At 50.5% G+C, this 16148-nt stretch overlaps 1 protein-coding gene across 1 annotated transcript in view; it reads right to left on the reverse strand.

Moving 5' to 3' along the window:
* Positions 1-14615, reverse strand: part of CAPN5 (calpain 5) — a 69079-nt gene extending 54464 nt beyond the window's left edge. Inside the window, exon 1 of the mRNA XM_062567415.1 lies at positions 14541-14615. The gene's annotated coding sequence lies outside the window, so the exon portion shown is untranslated. The remainder of the gene's footprint in view (positions 1-14540) is intronic.
* Positions 14616-16148: the final 1533 nt, after the last annotated feature.

Raw genomic sequence — 16148 nt, forward strand, 5'->3', positions numbered from 1 at the left:
GAGAATCACCTTCATCTCTGACTTCCCAAGCTGCCTTTTGATCAGCAGGAATCAATCCTCGTGAGTTAGGGGAGCCATTAGTGATCCCCGTCCACACATCAATGGGATTGACTGAAGCAGTAAATCAGGCTGCCTGTCTACAAGTGATTGGGGGAACAAGGACAGCTAGGCCACTCACCTGTATCGTACCCAGTGGACCTGGTGTACCTAAAGCCATTGATAAGATTAGAAGATCACCACATACCTTGAAGGCATACTTAATTTGACGGTGGGAGGGAATAGAGCACATCCAACAACATAACAGGGCATTCCAGCAGCCTCAGCAGCAGCAGCAACCCCCTCCTCACATACCCATGTGGGCTGACCTCTTACACCAAGTGGTCACCCATAGACAGGAAATGCGATGGAATGAGCTCCAATCCTGGAGGCTGGAGGTTGCCAGACAAGGAAAGTGGTCAGAACTGCAGTCATGGGGGAAGCCCACCTTGCAGGCAGAAAGGGAAAGAAGAAATCAGCTATAGCACACAGCACTGCAGTTAGGTATAGCTAGAGCTGCTCTACTTGGGCAGAGGTCAGGGACAATTGCTAACCTAACAGATGCCTTTCAGCGTGTGTCCCCTGCAGGGCAGGAAACAAGATCAGATAAAGATGAAAGGGAATAGGAGGAGATTACTCCCACAACACCTCCACGTACAAATAACCCTTTCTCCCATCTCTGGAAGGAGATAAAGACTGTAGAAGCAAAAAAAATAGTGGATCCCAGACAGGTATTGGGCATCCCCATCCGGAGAATAGAGGGTTTCGAGTAGTACCACGTGGAAGGACCCCACATCTACCTTCTGTTAAGGACTTACCAAATCCCAACCAAATTCCTTATTGACACAGGGGCTCAGATGTCCACCCTCACAAAGGTGGCAGCAAAGAAGGCAGGGGTCACCTTGGGGAGGCACTGAGTCTGAGAATTCAGACACACCGGTGAAAGTGAGGTGTGCGTGGAAGTGAGGTGTGCCTGGTAGCGAGAAGAGAGCAACTCTGTACCAGCTGACTGTCACTGAGGGCAGGGACAATGTCTTGGGATTTGATGTATTGAATGCCAGACAATAGTTACTCCCAAATGGTAGTACCTGGGCATTTGGTAGACCCCAGCAGATAGGCTGGGAAGAGGACTCAGGACTGGCAGCAGGTCCAGGGGACAGCGGAATCCCAACCTGTATTTACATGGTGGTCAAACCTCATACCATTCCATCAAAGGGAATGGACCTTCCCCTCCAAATGGATTAGAGAGTTAGACACACACAGATAGGTGCTATATTAATGGAGCCTGAGGAGCAGCAAGAAAAGGAATGCTATAGGATAAGGTAGTGCGCTTCATGGAAGACTAGGGCACATCGGCAAGGAAGTAGTCTTTTTCTCCGCCCAGAGTCAAGGTTGACCACTGTCATGAAAAATCTGTGAACAATTACGAAATGTCCACAATGTAGATTAAGTTTGAAAGCAGGAAGTGCAGCTCTCCAACCAGTGCTTCACTTAAAAATGGGGAAGTCCTTGTGGTCCACCTGGCAAATTGATTACCTGGGGTCCTTACCTTGTACAGCCATGGGGTAGAAACACATCCTAACCTGAGTAAAAGTCACCTCTGGCTTACTAAAGCTAAACTCATGCTCCTCTGCAAATAGAGAAAATAGTGAAGGGGCTTTTGGGATGGTTCTCAAGCTTATCAGCACCTGAGAACATTCAAACTGACAACCATAGTCATTTTATTGCCACAATAGTGAACAACTTGGCAAAGGATCAACGGATACAGAGGACACTCCATACACCTTATTACCCACAGTCCAACGGTCTGTTCAAATGTGTATTGGAAGCACATCAATCAAATTGGGGAAAATGGTTATGGGAAACAGTTTACAATTTGAATAACAGGCAGGGACATTACAGGAGCCTGGTAACACGAGCCTTCATGCCCACAACCATCACCTCCCAAGGCATACCCCACAGCCAAGATAACCTGCTATGGTCAAACTTCCACATATAGGCACTATACCCATGATGTTTAGTTAACCTCAAAGCCCTCTCACTTGGAAGGCCTTGGATGATGGGGGAGAAAACCACTGTATCAGCTCAAAATGGATATATCCTAGTCATTAAGAGGTAACTGGATGCACCCTGCCAAGATGCACTATCTTTATTTTCACAGGATCAGTGAGCAAAGCTTGAAATTACGAATCCTACTGGCAGGACTGAAACTGGTAGTACTTCTTATTATTTTCCCAGATTGCTAACCCTTAACTGAGGAAGTACTACCCTGAAAAAAGTCAAATTCTTCCTGAGGGAATCCTATGTAAAATGAATTCATTCCAAATGATAAGGATAGTAGGAGGAATGATAACCCTAGTATTTGTTACTGATGGTATGGGAGCACTCCCACAAAATGAGGGATTAGAATCTAATGTAATCCTAAAACAAATACAACTCTGTAAAACAAATACAACTCTTCGATCGCCTTATTAATACCCCCTCAAGCTTGTTTAAATGACCTGGAACCGACCAAGGGGAACCCACTGCTCTTCCACCTCTACTTCCCACATTTAGAGGAAGACTTAAATAATACTTGGGCTAAATTAAGGTCATTTGCCCTCCGACTGGAAGCCAGGGACCCACTGTGGCACAATCACAGCTGGTCCTTTAGGGCCTAAAAGGTAAAACCTGCACTGATCAAAGTGTATCCTGATGGTACTACTGTACGGGGAAGGAAGACCACCATCCCATGCACTACCCTCCCTTGTGCTCTTGATCAGTGGAGCCAAGAAGATCATTCAATGAAATGGGAGTGGTTGGAATAACTTGCTCCATGGTGTGCGATACGCTCCAAAGTCAAGGGACATGAGTGTCCGACGTACTGTCAGGATAGAACTCGGCAGACACCAGGAGAAAGAAAACAGACTAAATTCTCCCTTTGCCCCAAATCATGTCAGTGGGGAGGAAGAGGATCATTATGGGGATGGGCTTGGAGACGACCCAAACACTCTTGCAACCCCACTCCCAAAAATCCTGAAGGGAAGATGCACACTCCCATTGCCCTGTAATAAATTAGTCCCTCCACTCACGACCTCTCCCCTTCCACAGCGTGCACTAATGCAAGGTTGTCTGTGTGCCAACAACTCAGCACTTAATTTCACTGAGAAACTCTTTAAGGATTATTTTTATCCTGCAGATGGGAGAAGGACCTTTGTAGCCAAATGCAAAAAGGCAACTGTGCCAGCCCTAAGGGGAATGGTTTGGGCATGCTCGGATTGCACGCTATACACCCTCCTCCCAACTATGCTTTTGGGGGTACAATGCTCATTAGTTTGCAATCCCATTGCTTTGTCCTATTACGCAGGCCTCCCTTTCTCTCGAAAGTGGGGATGAGTTAAAAGGTCAACTCTACGGTGAGACCTAGCACATGGAAAAAACGTTCAGCAAAATAAAATCATTGCCCACCAACAGGGGAAAACTGGGTCTCACAGAGTCCAGCCTGGCAAAAGGGCAAACACAGAGGGGTTGTGTATTCCCAAAGCAGGAAATGACCTTTCAGGCATCATGAGATGAGGCTGGGCAGGTGGAAAAGCAATTCCCGCCTGGCCAAGAAGGAACAGAAAACAAGGCAGTGCCAGGCACTAGAAGGAGGATACAGGCTGGAGCCAGCAAGGAGCTGGCAGCTTGATGCCTCCACCACCACCATGTTAACTAGCACCTTTTACTCACTAACTGACCCCCAAAAGCCTCTCCTTAAGAAAAGATCTACTAGCTTGCATGGAGATGCTGCACTTAGATCTGCTTTAAATTTCCAGCTAGAATGGGTTTTGACTGAGAATGCTGGGGTTAAAGGGAGAGTCTTTCCCAGTGCCTGCATGCTCATTTCCTGAAGGATCTAGGCAGGGTGTGAATGCCAGGAGCTCCCTTTCACTTGGATAACCCACTCCTAGGACTGCCTTTGGCCTCGGGACTTCCTCATTCCTTTCAAGGATGACTCACTGTTTGCAAATAATTAATTTTGGAGCTGCAGGACCAGAGGGCAGCCCTATTGCGGTCAACACCCAAATAATCCCATGTTGGCAGCAGTGCAGTTTGCGGTAAGTTATAGACACACACGTTGCTTGGCAGCAGAGCCAGCTCTCACAGCCTGTGCTTGAGTGTGCCATGGGGCTCACATTTCACCCTCCAGCCAGGTCTTCCCTTGGAGAAGCAGGACTCCATCCACCCATGCCCATCCCCTTCACTCTGGCTAATGTGAGGCCTTAGTCCTTTACAGCATGCATATCACAGAAGCTACTTGGGTTCCCGGGGAGCTACTGTCAATACCATGCAGGCAAGCTCTGCCTAGCATGAGTAGTTGCACACAAAATGTATTTGTGCCATGCTTGCAATGCCATCCAAACCAACCCTTTTGCTCATCACAGACATGAAAGTCAGAGAGGAGAAATTACACCTGTCTGAGGACATCCACAGGCAGGAGTTACAGCTCCAAGCAGAATCAGCAGCATTCCTCCACCAGGCTGGCAAATGCAAGAGGCTGGAGACGTGCAAGACTAGCAGGAGCAGAGGTGAAAGAAAAGGTAATGGAGATGGCAGGAGGACAGACCCTGCCCAGAAGCTGCAGGAAGGGGGAGGCTAATGTGACTCGAGGCTGCCAGCCTCGGCCAAGGGAAGCATGGAGGAGCAGAAGGTATTCACCACTGTGGGTCTAGCTCAGCCCATCCCACCCACAGTTCAGGGAGAACAGAGAAGCTCAGTGTAGGGTACCCCTTAGTCTATACACACACACACACGCACACTCTCAAACATAGAGCCAGCCTTATCATGGCAGACACTCATTACATTAGGGTTGCATCCAGGCCAGGGCAAGGTTAAACATGCCTGGAGATCAGAGGAGGTTGCCAGACAAGCACTGATATGTGAACTTTGCCAATGCCCAGCCCCCTCCCAGCCCTTTGATATATCCATGGCTTTTCTAGCCTTCCATGCCCCAGCACCCTCACTGTGACTCATGCCTAACCGGTTAATCATTACAAGGAGCAGCACAGAGTGCCACGGATAGCAAGGCAGTAAAAGGTCACATCTGAGTTAGCTTATGAGTTCTGTGGCTTCCTAATAAAGCCCTGCTCATGGCAGGAAGCTCTTTGGGGCTCCCAGGTTTATATACTGTGGCCTGAACCTAGGGTACCGCTCTGTCATGCGATGGAATAGTACAGGGACATGGACCAGGTCTTGCTTATGAAGGCTTATGTTAAAACATGACACTGCTCAAACAGCAAGTTTTCAGGCATCAGAGAAATACAGCCTAGGAAGAGCAGAGACTATCGAACACGCAGAATTAAGCCATCTCCATCTAAAGTCACTTAGTCAGCCTTGTTTTGAGAGAGTGCAAACAGAGGTCACCCTGACACAGGCATCGCTTTGAGCACAGGCTTGCCACACCTTGAGCTTACACGTAACACCCAGGGCTTCGACACCTGTTTCAGCATCTATTTTGCTCACCTCTGGTAACAAAAGGATGTTATCTTTGCAGGAGTGGACTGAACGCCTATTTCTATTATTTATTCAGGACTTCTAATTGAATGTCTGGACCAACTTCTTTTAAATCCAGTCACGTTGACTCCAGTGGAAGCCTTACACAAAAACAATAGGCACTCACATTGTTTTCTTGCCAGCCGGGCAAAAACACTGTGGTCTAAACACAGACCTGTGCCTCTGTTATGTTGATAAAGGGAAGGACAGAAGGGTAACATAGCATTGCCTCAGTTATCCTAGACGGCATTTTGCCTGAGCATTACGGATCACAGAGGTGCTTAGTTAAGAGGTTTGGGTAACTGGATAATTCATTCAGAAAATTCATCATTAGCACAGATAAAATGCTGCACATCCCCATGCAAATGTTACGCCTTCATTTGCTTCTGCAGCCTCTGGGATAATTAAAGTAATTGAACATCAAGAGATGCAGAGTCACACATCTGAGAAGTGGAAAAGATAATGGGGCTGCGGGTTAGTCTGTAGGAGACTGAATCAAGGCGATTGGCTCCTACAAAATTATACCTCTTAATTAGCTCTGCTGTTGGTCCCTTCCACCTCCCTTTGGAAGGGCTGATCCAAAACATCCCTCTGTCAAGCTTTAGCCTAAATCAAGGTCTCTTACAACACCAGCATCATCCCTGGCCCATAAGACTTTTCTCTCTCCCTCATCTTTAACCTTGATGTAGGCAGAGCCAGCAACTGTGTCCTCTTGAAGGCAAGGAGACACAACCAAGTCCTTCTGGTGCCTTCTTGAAAGACCAGCTAACGTCTCCTGGTCATGCCAGTACTGTGGCCTTTTACATGCTTCAGTTCAAATTAAGCAGAGGCTCAGAACAGCACCACAATTTCAGATGAAGAGGTCACTACACTGCCTCTGATTTTGTGCTCTGGACCCCAGATTTTGCTCCACTCAGACCTTTGCTTAGACCTGAAAGAGGAGCCTCTTTCAGGTAGACTGGACCACTCAAAATTTGTGAGATTTATAAGAAATCAGAGCAGAGCTCAGCCTACTGAGCTAGTAGTTTCAAATGCACATCTAAGCTCCGAGAAAGCTCCTGTGCTGCCTGAGGAAGGGAAAACACATTTGTGACAGATCTGGTGACGTGCCTGGCTGAAAGACACTTCTTCCTGGCACCTTGGTGCTGACCCACAGGAAGACTTTGCTCTTTGCTAACCTCTCCTTGCTGCTCCAGAGCTCTGCACTCTTGACAGACAACTCTTTCCCTCTTGCTGGCAGATCAAGAAACTAAGAAGCAAAAAGTTATTTTAAAGAGACCTGTTCCCAAGGAGCCCTGCTCCTTGTGTTGCATCTCCAAACTGACATTTGGAGATGAAACCCCTCTAAAATCCCTTCTCCTCTGAAGGTATTCACCATCCTCTGCCACTTATCCCCCTGGGGCTGTCTCTAACGAGCATCCTTCAGAAGTGGGGATTATAGAAGCATCATTAGGAGAAACCCTACACAGACAGGATAAAAGAAGCAGCCATCTGCCCAGGTCAAAGGACTTCTTCCAAAGAAGAGTTTCTCTTATTTTGAAGACCTCTGCTGCTCCACAGCAGCCCAGCACAGCCAGCACTTGCTCTTGCCACTGTGTCGGGCAACAGGATCTGCCACCTCTGCTTTCACTGCAGTGAATAATTATGTCACTGTGTGTCTGAAAACTCTGCTCAAAGCCTGAGTAGGCTTGAGCATGTGTGACAGGTACTGTGGGGCACCAGCCCACCTGCAGGAGATGGCTCAGGGCATGTTCCTCTCATGTGGTTAACTGCAACCAGGGAGAGCATGGGCTACGTGTAGGGCAGAACTGGAGCATAGCAGCTCCATGATGGGAATAAGTCTCTGCCTTCTCTTCAAAGAGCCAGTAGGTAAAAGCCTTGCACATGCTGCTGGACAGTCTTCCAGGACTTCTCTGAGGCGCTTCAGGAAAATCACATTCCCTCCAACACTGAAAACTCAGGGATAACACAGACACGGACAGGGCCATAAAAGGAGGGTCTGGGGGAAAAGTGCCTCTGTGCTTGGCTACCCTGAATGTCCACCACTGAAAACGGGCTGGTATTCACTCTGGGCAGCACAAAACCAAGAACTTCTCAATGAACAAACCTCCCCCAGCTCCCTCTAAAAGGTACTATAAGACTCTTTATTCTGTTGGAAGTCCTTGCTTTATATCTCTTTAGATAACCTCCAAGCTTGCAGCAGCCCTTACAGCAGCGAGTCACAAGGATCCCTCGAGACATACCCTGTGACACAGGGAAGAGTTCCACTTCCCCGCACGAGACAGGAGTCTGCTGTCTGCTGTCGCAGCCTCTGCCACAGGCACTGGTCCTGCTGACAGCCACATCTTAGGCACTCGCAATAAAACATTGCCCTCCTCACTTCTGTGCAAAGACCTGCCGTGCTGCCAAAGGTCGTGCGAGCAGCCGACAAACACAGCGCTAATCCAAGACCCACGCAACGGCAGGTCACCCGGCTTCCTGCAAAATGAGAGTTTGCTGCTGCATCTTTTCTCCATGCAAGACTTCCCTTCACTTGGCAGAGAAATTGCCTCCTTTAATCATTCCCAAGCTGCTCTGTCGCTACCCCGAAGCAATGCTTAATACTTATATATCCTCGGATAACTGGTAGGACCAGCTCTGCAAGGCAACCCTGCTCTTGGAGCAGCAGGCATGTAAGTGTTTTATAGGAAGCTCTCGCTTACTAGGGTGTGGCTTGCCAGAAAAAAATAAAAAGGAAAAAACCCTCAGCAACAAACAAGCATGCTTCCTTCTTCTCTGTGAAAGGGCTGGGGGAAATGGCAGAACAGCTCAAAAATTGGCCTGGGAAAGGTTGGAGTCACCCAGGCTGATCAGAGCCATCTGCATCCCACATCAACAAGCTGGAGAACCTCAAACAAATGGAAACGTAAGGTAAGCCAGGACAAAGGCCTTGTATTCACTGACAGAGCAGATATGTTTTCTCATCTGGAGGATTTGCCATGTGAATTCTCTGGAGGTAAAAAATAAAAAGGCAGTAACAACAACAAAAACACAGTGGAGGAAAGCTATGTGCTTGCCCTTTTCATCCTATGGTTAGAGAAAGGTGCCTTCCATTGTATCTTAATTCTGTGCAACGTGATGGCATATGTCCCTTTTCTGGATGGTAAAAAGGAAGCCTTACACTAGGCTGCCACAGTCATATTTGATTAATTATTGCCAGCCCTCAGGATAAACCTCAGAGCAATAAAACACAGCTGCAACCTCCCTCATATAAAGTTGAGCTCCAACAAGGGAGATGATGTGCGCAATAATATGAGGAAGGCCCTACACAGCAGCGGCCAGGAGGCATCTCCCAAGCGTCATTTCAGAGCCACTCAGGAGACTTCACAGCCTCCCAGTTCAGAGCAGAGTTGAGTTTGCTGGGATGCTTTACAGTCCCTTATCTCTCTTAATCTACTTGTATTGCCTCACAGGTGATCTTTACATTTCCTGGGCTTATAAAAAGTTAAGACTCACACAAGGAAAAACCCTGTAGTGTTCACCAACCCCCGCAGTATCGATGCAAACTGAGAGCCTTAACTGTGCACTCCTGGCTTCTCTGCTTAATGGGTTGTCACAAGTGCGCAGGGACACTGCCAACTCAAAGGGAAGGTTTCCCCAGGGCCATATGCTGGACAGTATCAGTATGCTGCCAGACACAGTGAAGAAACAGTGTGAAAGGTTCACAATGGGCTGAAATCACAGGTTACAACAGAGCAAAAATGCTGCTGGAGATGGAGACGGACAAGAGCTGGCCATCTCCGCACAAGGACAGGGAACGCATCCTAGTTTTGGAGAATACTTTAAGGTAAAACAAGTCAAAGCATTACTGAATTGGGACATGCTCCCTAGAGTGCTTGAAAGCTGCCCATGGGATGTTTGAATAGGCTGGAGGTAAAAAGCCTGGTCCAGCCCCCTTTGAAGCACTAGAGCAGACCCAGAAGAGTCGGTTCTCTGACCTACATGTTGCATATCCTGAGAGCACACCACACGGCACTGCAGGGGGATCATCTGTCACATCTCCAGCACCAGGTAGTAGGATCCTCAGCACAGCCTCAGAGCACAACGATCCGCAATAGCGGCTGAAAATAATTTATCCTACAGAAAGGAAAAAGCTACCAAAGCTCTCCCTGACCGAGAGTGTGGAGGAGAAAGGATTTCATCCTTGAGAGGGTGAGATACTCAATGGCAACCATTCCTATTTCTGCCGTGACCTCAAGGAGTTATCCCTACCCTGAGGCACAACTGGTGTCTTCCCTATACAACAAGTCAGTTTAGTACAAGCATGCCAGCACCAAAAAGGCTCCATGCAGGTACAGCTCTGTGGTGCAAACTGAGCAGGGAAAGAGTTAACACTGTGGCTGAACACACGTCCAGACACTCAACCAGTGCAAATCAAAGCTGCCCCAATGAAGCCAGCGGGTCTGTGTCTGTTCTCTGTGGTGCCTAAGAGCAAGCCTGGCTCTTTATCCCTAGCTAATCAGCTGGAAGTGAATAGAGACGGAGTAATCACAGCAGTTCACTCCTCATGCATGACAGTTTACGGGGACATAGGCTGGGAAAGGAGCTGTATGGAGCACCATCAAAGCTGCAGCACAAACCAGGGCCACACAAGCCCTTCGCTGAGCCTGTGTGTGCCACGAGCAGCTTGTAAGAGTAGGTGAAGGCTCGGGCAATAAGATCTCAGAGTCTCCTTCTCTGGAGATATTCAAAGCCTGCCTGGATGTAACCCTGTCTAACATGCTCTAGTTGACCCTGCTTGAACAGGGAGGTTGGACAAGATGATCTCCAGAGGTCCCTTCCAACCTTACCGGTTCTATGATTCTATGATCTCAGTGAACAAATAGTATCTAAGCATGTCCCATGAGATCTCAGCATGAGCAAAGGATGACCAGACACCTTCCTATGGGACAAAATCCTCCTGCAGGTAGGTTTCATTGCCAGACATTTGGAGAGAAAGGAGTTGACGTCCCTAAAGACTAGTAAGGAGGAGGAAGGAGATGTGCCTGATCCCAGCCTCCAAGACACAGTCGCTTCCTTCATATTCCCCTCATATCAACCTACTGCTGCTGTTCCGCTTGGACTAAGTGTAAAAAGAAGGTCTTGGCAGCTCTGGGCTGGCCAAAGGTGTCTGGTAAACGAATACATAAGTGTGGATTAAGAGCATGCACCCATTCTTATCATCACCATACCCACGTACAAATGCAATCTAAATCTGCTTTTCGGATCAGATCCAAAGCCTTCTTAAAGCATTGATGCTTTATAATTAATCTATGCAGCAAGCAGGGAAGGGAGGGTTGGATTTTTTTTTTTTTTTTTTTTGAGGCATAATCGACAGCAGCATTTATCTAGGTGAGATAGCTGGATTTCATCCGCTTCATGCTGAGTCGAGTGCTGCATCAGGCAGATGAGACACCAGCCCTGCTCACAGAGCCCTTCCCAAAGGGGATACCAGGACAGGGTATCTGGACCAGAGTGTCGCAGCCTCCTGCCTCAACAAGTCCCACATCCTCCTTCCTATTACAATCAAGCTTCCCCTTAGAAGCGAGGTGATGGCCCCAAATTCACGCTCTCCTACCCTTCTCCTGCGGGATGCAGTTACAGAGCCTCTAGATAAGTCTTCCAGGCTAAACTGGCCCAGGATTCATTCACACCCCTTTGTCCCTGCGCCAACGCTGTCCTCCAGTTTAAAGAGCTCTTCTGTCTCCCTGCTCTTCACCCCTCCGATGTATTTATAGGCAGCAATCATATCCCCTCTCTGCCTTTGTTTCGCTGGGCTTTTATAGCCTCCTGTATAATAGGCTCTCCATCCCTCCGAACCTCCTCCGAGCCCTTTTTCTCCGCACCTGTTTCAGATTGAGTTAATCCATCTTGAGCACCAGCGATGAGATCCAAGCAGCATGTGCCGGGGCCCCCATACAGCTGTGTTAACTCTTCCGTAGCCTCATCCCACAGTGTTTCACTCCCTTAGCCTCCTTTCCCCTTGCCTTTCTGCAGTTCCCCCGGAGGTGTCCTTGAAACCAAGCCAGCCCCGAACCCCAACCTCTGCCAACTCAAAGGGATTTGCTCGCAAAACAGAGTGTAAAGTCTAGCTCTGCTGCTCCCCCATATGACCTGACATTTCTACTGGGGGACACCACCTTGTACCTCTCATCTTCTGGTTCCCTCTACCTGGACATTTTTCCCTCTCAGCTTGGTCTCATAGGAGATTCTTGGCATGAAAAACAAGAACAAGCTCAGATTCTCCCTTAGAGACTTTAAGCTGTAGCCTCCCTTCAGCTGCTGCCCACATATTTCTACCTTTTTGGAGACCCAGCTGGGAAAGATCAGCAATATTCATTGCTGGCTGAAAGAGCTCCCTTGGGTGAGACAGCAGCCTGCCTTATCAGACACAGAAGAGCTCCATTTTTGGTTTCATTTTGAGGTGGGAAGGAGCTGTCTCAGGAACAAGCTGCCTGGTAGAGCCAGGGGTTTGCAGAAAGGTGGGAAGAGGCCAGCAGAGCCTTCAAGGCACTGAGCATGGATTTTGCTGGCCATAATGAGGCCCCCATCAGAACCATTTCTTGCAAGAATGAGCAAGGACACGGGTCTGCCAGCACAGAGCAGGGTTCAAGTCTCAGCTCTGCCATAAACTTTCTGATCACCTTGGTTGTGCCACTTTGCCTTTTTGTGTGTCCCTACTTTTACAACCAAGATTATTATTTCTGAGTGTCCGGAGTGTCCTTAGGACACACACATGACCAAGCAGCTTGATTTCTATTCTAACGGGTCCACATAAGCGCTACAAAGACATACAGGAAAGCCGCAGCCCTCAAGGGGTAACGTGGCATGGGAAGGGTTGGACTCGGAGCTCACTACTGTGAGGACTGGGCTGCCATGAAAAGTGCTCTGCAGTCAGTAGAGCAGATGTTCGCGAAGAGAAACCACCAGCTGGGAACACAGGTGAGCCCAGAGGGGGTCAGAAGGCTGCAGCACGCTCTCCGGCAGCCACCGAGCTGCAGAGCTGCTGCTTAACTTCCTCTTTCTCAAATAACTTACCACTGGCGCCTGCCACACCACGCAGCTGAGAAGGGCTTGCTCCAGCAAGCCCTGCTGCTGCCTTCCTGAAGAACTGATTTTCCTTTCACTCATACTTTGTTCCTCCATTCTGCTGCCAACGGGAAAGTTTTTCCCAAACAATTCTGGCAAACTGTCAATTCTGACAAATGTGAGCCTCGGTTAATGACCATGCTAAGCAAGCCAGCTCCTATCTGTGCAGAGCCACCAGCACGTATTATTTGTACACATGTGCTGCAGGATGAATTTAGAGCTCATGTCCTGCTTGCAGGTGGTGGAGGGTCGCTCCTACTAAGAGCATCCAAGAGTCCTTCTTGGGCATTACGGCCTGGTTGCTGGAGCTTCAGGCCCTCTGAGTACAGGAATTACATTTAATGAGTAGTAGGAAGTCCCTGGGGAGGGGGGAAATAGGAGAGTGCATTGCAGCTCCTGGGATCAGGCTTCTCCAACTGTGCCCAGCTCTGCTGCTTTTCACCCTCCCTGTTTCTCGCTGGCCCTGGGGCAGTTCCCAACAGGTGACACCTGCTCTCCACCAGCATCTGTGAGCTTTTCCCTCCCCAGAGTGCTCCTGCCAATGCATGGATGGTGCCCGTGGGGTGCCCGCTCCCCACATCAGCCCTAGGCCACGCGCACCAGCGTAAAGAGCGCAGGGTGGGAGAGGGGAGCTGCGGCGACTCTGCCCTGCCCACGTTCCCATATAACGCCAGCTCAGCGCTCCGGTGCACCAGGCTGAGCCCAAGTGGGGAAAACCGTCCCCCGGCCCTGCTGGAGTCGAGCCCCTAAGCCAGGGAGGAAAGGCAGGCGTGGGAAAGGCTGCAGCACCGTGCATCGCAGTCACACAGATGCAGCAAGAAAAGCAGCTGGCGAATTTAACCGGATCCCCCTCCACCCTCCTGCCTCCCTCGCTGCCCTGCTTTTATCTCCATTTGCCATGTATGCTTGCTTCCCCCTGCCAAGCTCTGAGCTACCCCGGTATCCGGGCGGTGATGTTACAGGTAATAAATCCAAGCACTGCATTCGGGTGGATCTGCAGGAGCCAGCGAGCAGCCTGAGCTCACCTAACAGCTGCCGGAGCCAGGGGAGGTGAGAGAAGAGGAATCCTTTAGCCAGAGCTCCCTGGGCACCTCTGATGGGATGCTCTCCAGGAGGAAACGCCAGCTTGCAAGCCTGGCTCAGGGCAGGAAAAAAAGGGAAAAAGAGATGGTGCCTCCCTCTGCTGCGGTACGGGAAATCCAGATTTATATTGCTTTTTGGAAACCCAAAGAGACATTGGTGGGGTTTTATTGCGTCCCAGCAACTGCCTGGACTATCTGGGTGGCAGGATCTCCCTCTCTTTGACTTTCCATAGGACTCTCTGAAAGATCTTGGGTTTGTCTCAGAAACATGGAACAAAGAACAATACCAAAACCTCAGAATTTTTCCTGATGCAGAAATCTTGCGCTCCAGCCAACACCAGTCTCATGAGGCCTCGCTGCTCAAAGTTTCTGTCTAGCTTGGCTCCACAAGCGGTAACAGCCTGGACTCAAAGCAATCGCTTAACCGGTCGGGGCCTAACTTCAGGATGCCCAGAGCATCGGCATGTGTCGCCAATCACCCCGGGAGTTGCAGCATCTCCAAAAACTAGACCTCAGGCTAGCGCTAGTTAAGCAGCCAAGGGCAGCGACACGCTCCACGGCAAAGCGGCGCAGGAGGAGGAGGCAGGTGCCTGCATTTGGCTTTTTTCTTTTCTTTTATTAACTAAAAAAAAAAAAAAAAAATCCCTCCCAGCCCCAAGCGCATCCTGTAGCGCCGCTGCCCCAGAGCCACAGGTGCCCCGAGCCGCCCCCGCGGGGGAGGCTCTGCCCCGGGCCGGGCGCGGAGCTGCCCGCGGTGCCCCGGCCCCGGCGGGGGGCGCAGCCGGGCCGGGCTCGTCTTACCTGCCCGCCGGAGCCGGAGCCGGTGCCGGTGCTGGTGCCGGTGCCGCCGCTCCGGGCGCGCCGCTGCCCGCAGCGCTTCGCCTCCCCAAGCGCCGCCCCGACGGGGCGGGCAGCGGCCGCCGCCGCGCCTGCGCTGGGGCCGCGGCTCCGGCGCCGGGACCGGGACCGGGACCGGGACCAACACCGCCACCACCGACCGGGGTCGGCACCAACAGCCAGCGCCGGCGCCCGGCACCAGAACCGGCACCGCCTGGCACTGGTTCTGCACCAGGAACTGGCACTGGTCCGGCACCACCTGGCACTGGTCCAGCACCAGGAACTGGCACCAGCACTGGGACTGGCACTGCCTATTACTGATCTGGGACCAGACATGGGGACCAGCATCACCTGTCACTGGTCTGGGAGCAGGAGCTGGCCCTGGGACAGGGAACTGGGACCAATGCCACCCAGGTATCAGGATCTAGGACTGCATAGGACATGGGACCGACACCAGTGGAACTATGAACTGGGACTGCCCAGGCACTGGTACCAGCACCAGCACCTGCGCACCAGGAGCTAGGACCAGCACTTAGACCATCACTGAGACTGGCAGCACTCTGGCACCAGGAACTGGGACTAGGACCAGCTGGGAACTGGGATCTGCTCTACCTGGAAACTGGCACCAGGATCAGCACTGGGACTGAGCCAACTGTGACACTGTGCATGGGCACCAGCTGGGAGCTCCACACCAGGGCCACTCAGGCTCCTGCACTGCACCTGGGCACACTAGGGCATCATGCACAGAGGGAGCAGGGGACAGTAGAAGGGGGGTGGGAGGGATGCAGGGTTTGGGTGCAAAGGGTTCATCCCTCCATCAGGGGTGATGTGAGGCAGGACCGGCGTGGATAGAGGAGCTGCATTTTCCAGCCCAACGGACAAAGGTGGTTCCCCTGCTCTGTTTTGCAAGAGGGAAACTGAGGCACTGGGGAAGAGGTTCAAGGCCAGGCGAGTACTTGTCTCTCCTTCATGTTTCTGGGAGTGGACATGCAACAGGCATCACGGAGCTGGCGACAAGGCGCAGGTGGCCAGACTGGCTGTGCCTCACAGCAAAGCATGCACTCTCAGCTCGTAAACATACCCCCAAGAGGGGCAAAGCCAACCCAAATGGGGACATGACCCATCCTAAAGTATATCCCCCACCATGGGAAGGGGCTGGAGCAGTTTTATAAACCTGCTGTCACAGGTGGCTCCAATCTGCTGCTGCTCTATCGGTTGGTGTCAGCAGTCATTTGTCCCTCCTGTGAGCCATACTGCAGAGTTAAAACAGCAGAAAAGTAGCCTAAAAAAGGGAAAAGTGAGCAATTTTCTCCTGGTGTAGTGATCTGAAGCAGCTCCCTGCAGGCTCAGACCAGTGCCAAGGGGAGAGGACCAGCTTTTTGGCAGATACTACCTCAGTCTAGCCCAACCAAACTCAACACTTACGGGTTAGCAGCAGCTCCACCATACCCTTATTAGGCTAGGTGCTGTACAAAAGAGCCTGCTCTAAAAATAAAACCCAACTAGGAAATAGAGTGCTTGAGGAGACGGGAATGGACATTTATTCCTGCATTTGCAACAAAATTTTGGTGA

The sequence above is a fragment of the Rhea pennata genome, chromosome 1, assembly GCF_028389875.1.
Source record: "Rhea pennata isolate bPtePen1 chromosome 1, bPtePen1.pri, whole genome shotgun sequence".
NCBI classification, from domain to species: Eukaryota; Metazoa; Chordata; class Aves; order Rheiformes; family Rheidae; genus Rhea; species Rhea pennata.